Here is an 8007-nt window from a genome sequence, read left to right as displayed (position 1 = left end):
CAGTGGCGTGGGGGACGGATGGCTAGTCCTCCCTCCACATTGGGAGGGGAGAAAATCAGCAGAGGTGAACGCACGGAGTAAGAAAGAAGACTTGCAGAATGCACAGAGACCGCACACGGAAATGCCGTGCTGCGTAGCTGCTGCCGTAGATTGCGCCCTGCGCTGCAGCACATGCTCCGTGACACCCGGCTGTGGCTTCGATGTTTGGGACACCTTCTGGGTCTTCTCATGAAGAGCGACAAATGTCTTCTGCTGATCGTCTGTCTCCCGGCGACTTAGTCTGTGCATAGCGGGGGGAGCCGTAACGTCCCACCCCGGACCTTGCGAAGGCCATGTGTGGGTTCCCACGGTCCAGTTTCTGGCCGTCTTCCTTTCTGGTTCTTGGCGGGAAATGCCACCATTCCTGGGCCAACTGTTTGCAGTCTAGTGTCTATATTTTTTTAGGATGATTGTTATATTTTTACTTAATTTGTAAATCTAACCTATAGGTTTTATTTCCCAGTTTTTTCTAAGTGTCCTTTTTGATGATTCGATCCAGGATAGCACATTGCATTTAATCGCTGTGTCTCTTAGTTACCTTGTTTATAGCTGTTTTAATGACAGAAGTAATATGCTGATTGTGAAAATCCCAATAATCTAGTCGTATAGAAAATAAAAAAGAGGTTTGTTCTGTTCTATTCCTTTCTCATCGTTTTCCCTGGAGACACTATTAGCAGTTTGGCATGTATTTCCAGACTTTTAAAATAATGTATATTTACAAGTATCTAAATATGTTCATATGAATTTTGTTTTTAAATATAAAAATTGTAAATATTGCTTTGTACATTTTTTCACTTGACAGTATGTCATGAGTATTTCTGCATACACATATGAATACATCTGTGTGCATGCGTGTCGTGTGATCGTTTCTAAGTCATCCCCCGTGTGGAAATTTATTTCCAGTTTGTTAACCTAATGATACCACAGTGAACGCTGCTGAATTTACAGCGATACATACTCTGTGCACGTGTGTGTGTGTGCGTGTGTTGCGTGTGTGTGTTTGAATGCTTCTGTAAGAGTCTTTGGTTCAAAGATCAAATGGACTTTAAAAGGCTATACGAGATTACATTCCTACTGAAATGTTTTTTAAAAAGCATATGGAAACTTGAAATAGGGAAAGCGGGTTACTGCATGGCCTTTTGGTGCCACATGAGAGTAGCGGGTCTCCAAGGTGACCAGGGGCCTCTAGCGGCATCCAAGACCTTTTCGTGGGACTCTTTGAACTTGAGACTTCATAATTCTCAGGCATTATTTGCCCTTTTCACGCTTCTTTCTTTTATGAATGTACAGCGGAGTTTTCTAGAAGCTACATGATGTGCCGTTACTATAACAGCTAATGGGAAGTATGCTTGGTTATTGTGCTTCCTAGAATTTTCCAAGGTGGTAGGTTGAGGATATACATATATGAATTTTTAGAGATCAAGTCAGCGTGTTCTCAGTACTCTTCCTAGCTATCTTTGGTTATCCCTGTACCCTCTCTAATTATTGTCATCCATAAATTATTTTGAAATCCTAATGATTTATAAAACTTTAAAATGATGACACTGAACTCATTAATTTTTTCGTATTAGAAAATAGAGGTTTAAAAAATGTTATTTATGTTAATATGGAAATGGGTTTATTGTTTACATAAATTAATGTTTAAATTTTGTCTTAATTTCTAATGCTGTGAATATTACTAGATATAAACAGAAGTTCTTGGAGAGCCTCCATTTTTAAGACCATGAAGAAGCCCTGAGACCAAAATGTTTGGGGACCCCTATTCTAGAGCCTTGTCTAACCTACCCAATGGTCGTTTGTGATGGATTAGGGTCCCGACACTAAAGCCAGATGTTAACTTAATGCAGTATCAATCAGCCGCAAGTGACTTTTATCTGGTGGAGCGACGTGTGGCTTTTCCGTAGCAGAAAGGAGGTTACAGTTAGCCTTACAGGACGTTCACCACTTTAGCATCTGACTGTGTAATCCTACTCCAGCATTCTTTCCTGGTATCTTCCTTTGTCATCTTTCAGGGTCCTTTGGTAATAAGTTAAATAAATCTTTTGACCTCTTTACTATGTCATGTTTCCAACTTTTTGAAAATTATTCTTGGACAAGTACATGAGAATTTCTTTTTACCCATGTCTTACCAGTGTATCACAGATCTGTTTACTGTTTTTGCTGATGCGTGAAGTGTGCCTCTGTGTAAGACTTAAAGTTTTTTAAAAAAGGTAAACATTTCCTCAGTCAGGTGCCCGAGGAGATGTGAGGCTGTAAGGACAGGTGGTGCCAGGCTTCATTCTCCACGCCCCACGTGTCGCAGGTTGGGGAGATGTGCCTTCCCTTGGATTACCCCGCCTCCAGGAGCTGGTCCAGGCAGCAGCAGCCCTGCCTCCCTCCCCATCCAGAGCAGTAGCAGAGGGGGGTCCCCTGTGTTGGACATTTCACAGATAACATAGGTTGTATTTAGATGACATTATTGAGCGACAACATCTGAAAACAGCAAATCCAGTAATTTTGTTACTCTGTGAGGTGAAAGCATAGCATCTTATTATTTTATTATTTTTTTGCATTTCTCTGGCATAGTGAGGCTGAACATTTTTTTTTTTTTTGCCATTCTGTAACTTGTCTGTTTTGATCTTTTCTTTATTTTTCTGTTGGTTGCTTGTCTTCTTTTGATTTGTACAAACACTTTGCTATGGATCTCAATCTTTTGTTAAATATTTCAGTGTCTTGCTAGTATTTTAACTTTTGGAGAAGTCGAATCTATTACTTTTTCTTTGATGGCTTTTAGGCTTTATATCCATCTATATATATATTTTAACACTTTTATAATATATTTTGGTTTTTTAATTTGCATATGGTATAAGATATAGATCTGTTACCTTTTTTTTTCCTTAATTCCCTATTCTGTAGAACTACAGAAGGGAACCTTAGGCTTTTCTCCTCTAATCTCTTTATTTTTGCAGGTAAAATGTTTATCTTCTTGATACTGCCTTCTAGCTTTTGTTCTCTAAAGGTTTTCTGTTTTTTTTTTTTCCTTTGAAGATGCCGATGCCATATAATAGGAAACAAACCATTATTATTATGCAATTTCACAGTTAGTGGTTTCTTTTTAATATCTTCAGGGGCAGAGTTGTATAATCGAGGCTACCTTTTCTTCCTTCTTATGCTCTTGTCCATTTTTTAAAGCTATCGAAATTGTTTTATTAGAGTGGTAGCAGCAGCCACCTCACAGATTCTGATTTGACACAATCAAATGTTGCCGTCCCTAACTGCTAAACTGTCTGAAGATAACCAATAAGTAGGATCTTTTTTTTTTTTTTAATGGTATAGCAACCACTCATTTTTTGGTCCCTTCTCACTGGGACTGTGTCCTTTAAAAGCAGTAAGTCATACATCCTTATCTTGCTTATACAGTAGACTAGTCAATGTCATTTGCAGATGAGCTGCATAAATACCAGTATGGAAAAGTTCTAAGATGGAAAAATTCTTGAAAATACTGTTGTTTGAAGATGAACCTGGGATAATATCTATTCTTTCAGCTCTGGAAGTATTTCCTGTTTTTTGTTTTTAGACATAATATTGTCTTAATTCCTCCCATATTTACTCGTATGTCTGTTTAAAACAATGCTGAATCACTATGATAGAAAAATCTATTTCGTAAAAGGAAAAAGAAAAAGTTATGAATTAGATGCGTGTTTGCATTACAAGCCTGGGTGCTTTTCTTTTGGATATTTTGAAACTTCGGGGCATTTTCAAGAACAGATATTTAGAGTAAAACGAGGTTTGAATTTGATAAGCACTTAATCTTATATAGTTTTTTGGTGAATATGATGATATGTGAGATGAGGAGACATTCATTCAAAAATGTCGAAATAAGAAATCCGAAAGAGAATGTTTTAAAATTGAAGAGCTGAGGAGATTGAAGATATCAATGAAATTATGTCCCAAGACTGGCTTGCAGAGCTGTGCTACTTGTTACTCCGAGCTACCTGGCATTTGACAAGTAACTGCTCGCTGTGTCAGACACCGTCACTTTGATGTAGGCCGCTGGCTCCCAAACCGGGCCGATCACCCAAACACAGGCCCCCACCCAGAGAGTCTGGTCTTTGTCGACATCGGGGTGTGGCCTGGGTACGTTTTAACAAGTTCCTCTGGTGGCTGGGGCGGTCAGGCAACTCGGGGACCACTGAGGCCGGCCCTCACGTTTGCAGTAGAAGCCCTTGTGCTTGTCAAAACACACATCACGGGGCCCCGCCTCCCAGGTTTCCCGCAGGACGGGTGGGGCCTGGGAATCGGCACTTCGTTCCCAGGAGATGCGCTGCCGCTGGTCCAGGGGCCACGCTGAGTCCACCCCCAGGCCCCACAGACCCAGACTGGGCACCCTCCACAGAGAAGCAGCAAACTGAATCCCACGGCAGTTTCTGTGGCTCCGGCCTTTGTCCTTTTTTTTTTTTTTTTTCTTTTTTTCCCACGTTCTACTTTGTGATTTTCGACTTTGCAGTGAGGTTTAATTGATGGACCTCTGTCCTGATGGAAAACTTTGAGTGGAAAGAAGGTGGTGGTCGCTGGCTAGGGTGGCTTGGTGTTGTCATGAAAATAGCCAGGAATACGTAGATCTGGGCTAAAATCCCCATCCTACCCTGGTTTTATTGTGATCTTGGGCAGGGTGCCTAACCCTCTGTGCTCCAGCCGTGGCTCCTTGCCACGCTTCCTCCTGCCAAGAGAGGCCTTTGCTCTTCCCCGTGCCTAGAAAGCTCTTCCCGTCCCCCTAAGTTTATTGCTTGCGTAGACGTGGATTCTCTGCTCATTTGTGCCTTCCTCAGGAAAGCCTGTCCCGACCTCCCGAAGGCCACACTCGGCACCACGCACCTGCCTTAGCGCTGCCACAGCTGCAGTTTCATATTTACCTGGGTGATAATTTAACTTGTCTCTGCAAGACTGTAAGCTCTGGGACTTACAGTGTAAAAACTTACTTTGTGTTTTTTGCCGTCTCCTAGCGACAGGCTCTGTGTCTGGCACATGGTAGTTGAACGAACGGCCGTGAGTAGGGTCGCGCTGTGCCGACGGGGTGGCAAGGGCTGGGTCGGCATTGCCAAATCGGACTCGTATCAGACAGAGTCCAATCGGGAGACAGAAGCCACACGTGCATTTTAACAGCGCTTAATGAAAGGATCATTAGCCAGGAATTAGGGAAGAGAAAAGGCAGAGGGGGTACTGAGGTGTCACAGAGGATTAGACTTACGAGAACAGCGGTCCCCCCCTAAGGCGGAGGTAACAGGGAAGAGGCTGGGATTTTTTGAGACCTAACGCTTGGAGCAGGGTCCTGCAGAGCTTGGGACTCAGACCTGGGCTGGAGAGACACCTGCTCTGGCTGGTCCTGGCTCCTTAGAGACCTAATGGGGACGCTGTGGAGCTGCCACTCAGCCCTCTGATGGGACATGCTGGCCAGTTAGTGCTGGTGTCTCTGAGCAGAGAAGGGAGGTGGCGACCGGCCTGATTCTGGAAGTGGCAGGAGCAGCTGCCGCTGCTGGGATGAAATGTTGTGTGGTCATGGTGACGCTGCTGGGGACAGAAAGCAAACAGCTCCCAGTCTCCTCCCAGTGCCCCCTGTCGGCAGAGCCGAATGGAGCCAGCTGGCGAGGGGAACATGGCTAAGAGAGATGATGGAGCTGAGGACAGAAATAACCAGCCTTGGGTTTTTCAAAGCCTGTTGGACTAGAGGTTAGAAAGTGGGCGGAGGGAACAATTCCTTGCCCGGGGGCCGTTGGGCGGTTGCCCGGGGAATCTCCAGCATTAACTTGAACTTAATATCTTTCTTTAGGTCAGGAAAAGGAGGAGCCGTGGACGCTGACTTGAAAAGCCCGTGTCGTGGGCCGTTACCCGGCCTGTTTTGTGGGGTACGCTGGATGGAGGCAGGAAGAAAGGCCCACACGATCCAGGGGGATAGAGCCACTGGTAACTTTATTAGGTCACATACAATTTTATAGGCTCGTCATAGAGCTTGTGCAAAAATGCCCATGTCTGTCTCACACCCTGATGATGACTGACATCTTTTAAGAGATAGAACAGCACAGATGTTTGATTATATCTCACCCACGATTTGCGGTTCACACGACTTCACTGTGTAGGATCCAATTTGTAAGCTGTAAGCAGTATTTCTTATGTGTATCCTTTCTGGTCCGTGGCTGTGTTTGAGGGAGGTGATGGGCTCCTGTACCCCAGGGAGGATCTCAGAGGAAAGAAAGAGAACAGAACAAACACTCAGAACTCACAAAACGAACAGAGATTTTAAGATTTGGTGTTTACAAGTAGCGGCCCTCCCAACCATTCCTTTCGGAGCCAAAATTTGGATCTAGACAAAATGGACAAATGTCCAAATAGAAAGCACTAGTCCACGTATTATTGTTCTTTTAAGAGAGCAGTGACTGACTTCGACCGTGTAAGTATTTGAAAGTTCAGTAGTGGGCATTTTTTTCAAAATCCATTTATTTTAATTGACTGGAATTAATTTACAGCCAGAGACTGGAAATTGGACAAAAGCCCAGCCACATCCGGCTTTGGTGGTGGACAGTAAAGTCTGGGGTGACCCAGGAGATGGTCAGGCTCCAGGCGAGGGGCGTGGCAGCCGGGACGCTGGTCTCCCAGCCTACGGGACTCCCCCAGCTTACGTCGTGGTTCCCCCTGGGAATGTGGAAGGCCTGTTTCATTCTCGTTGTTGCTATGCGGCTTTTAGTTTAATAGTTATCATGAGCGAACATTTCATCAGATCGGTATCGGGATAAGATACGATGTCTATATAATAACTTCAGTACCCCTCAAACAAAGCCCGGCGGCTTTTCCCCTCAAACATAGCGGTGCGCACACTTTCGAAATGCCTTTACTGTGTTTCTAAGTTTAGAAAGAAAGCAGGCCTGGGGAGAGAAAGGTGCCCCCGGGGCTAAACAGCTTCCCCGGAACTCTCGTGACTGCTGGCTGGAATTGCTCTCTGCCTTTCCAAGACGTCGCCGGGGTCCCCACCTGTGTGGGCGCGGCGCTCCTGCTGGCCCCACACGGTCGCCCAACAGACGCAGGCGCTGCTGTTGGTGCCCAGGCCGTACGGTAGGTGTGCACACCTGTACGTAAACGCATGGCACGTGAGCTGGAACGTTCTGGGGAGGCTTGTCGTCAGGGACGGCACGGGGTGGTTTCAAAGAGACTGAGTGCACAGGGCACGTGGGGACACAGCACTCTGCCGCACACCACCGGGAAACCGAGCCGCGATCTGCAGTAAACTGGCCGGGAAGCCCCGGCTCCGAGCCAGGCTATGGGAAGGTAAACCGCTGTCTGTAGTGACAACCCAGGAAGCCAAACAATAACCCCGCATCGGTCACCCCCCCAAATGGCCAGGACTCGGTTAATAACTGACAGCTTCTCTAATTTTTGTCCCCACTTCCAACTTGGGACCAACCGGAATATGCACCTTGACTAAGCACTCGGGGTGCCCTGCTTCTCGCTGGTCCCTCCCAGGTAGCTCCCCCCAAAAGTCTCCCATCAGGGCACACCTGAAATAGTCCCTTGTTTCCACTGTAAAGCCGTCCCACCCCTCTGCCTGCCTTCGAGTCTCTGCGGGAACCAGGGATGGTGGCCGACTCCCTTCCTCTCGCAAGCTCTGGATAAATAGCCGTTGCGTGTCCTCGTGCGCTTGGTCTTCATTTATTCCCACAGGGACACTGCTGCCGTCTGTTCTGATTCACCTGCCACATGGCTTCCCCCTTGCGTGTCTGTTTCTGCTTTAACAAGCATCGTTTATCCGCAATGCCGACGGGTGTCTGCTTTGGGGGATCCCCAGGAAGTGCCGTTGAGTGTTTCCCGCTAGGTACAGTGGGAAGAACATGGGTTCCAGTGAAAGAACAAGCAATGTGACAGAGGGCTGTTCTGGTGTTGTCTGAATAGCCTTTTAATTTTAAGGGGATATTGCTAGGAGGCTATTCAGCTCCTTTCGGG

Source organism: Pteropus medius, unplaced genomic scaffold (genome assembly GCF_902729225.1).
Source record: "Pteropus medius unplaced genomic scaffold, Ma_sr-lr_union100, whole genome shotgun sequence".
NCBI classification, from domain to species: domain Eukaryota; kingdom Metazoa; phylum Chordata; class Mammalia; order Chiroptera; family Pteropodidae; genus Pteropus; species Pteropus medius.
This window is presented reverse-complemented; position numbering follows the sequence as displayed.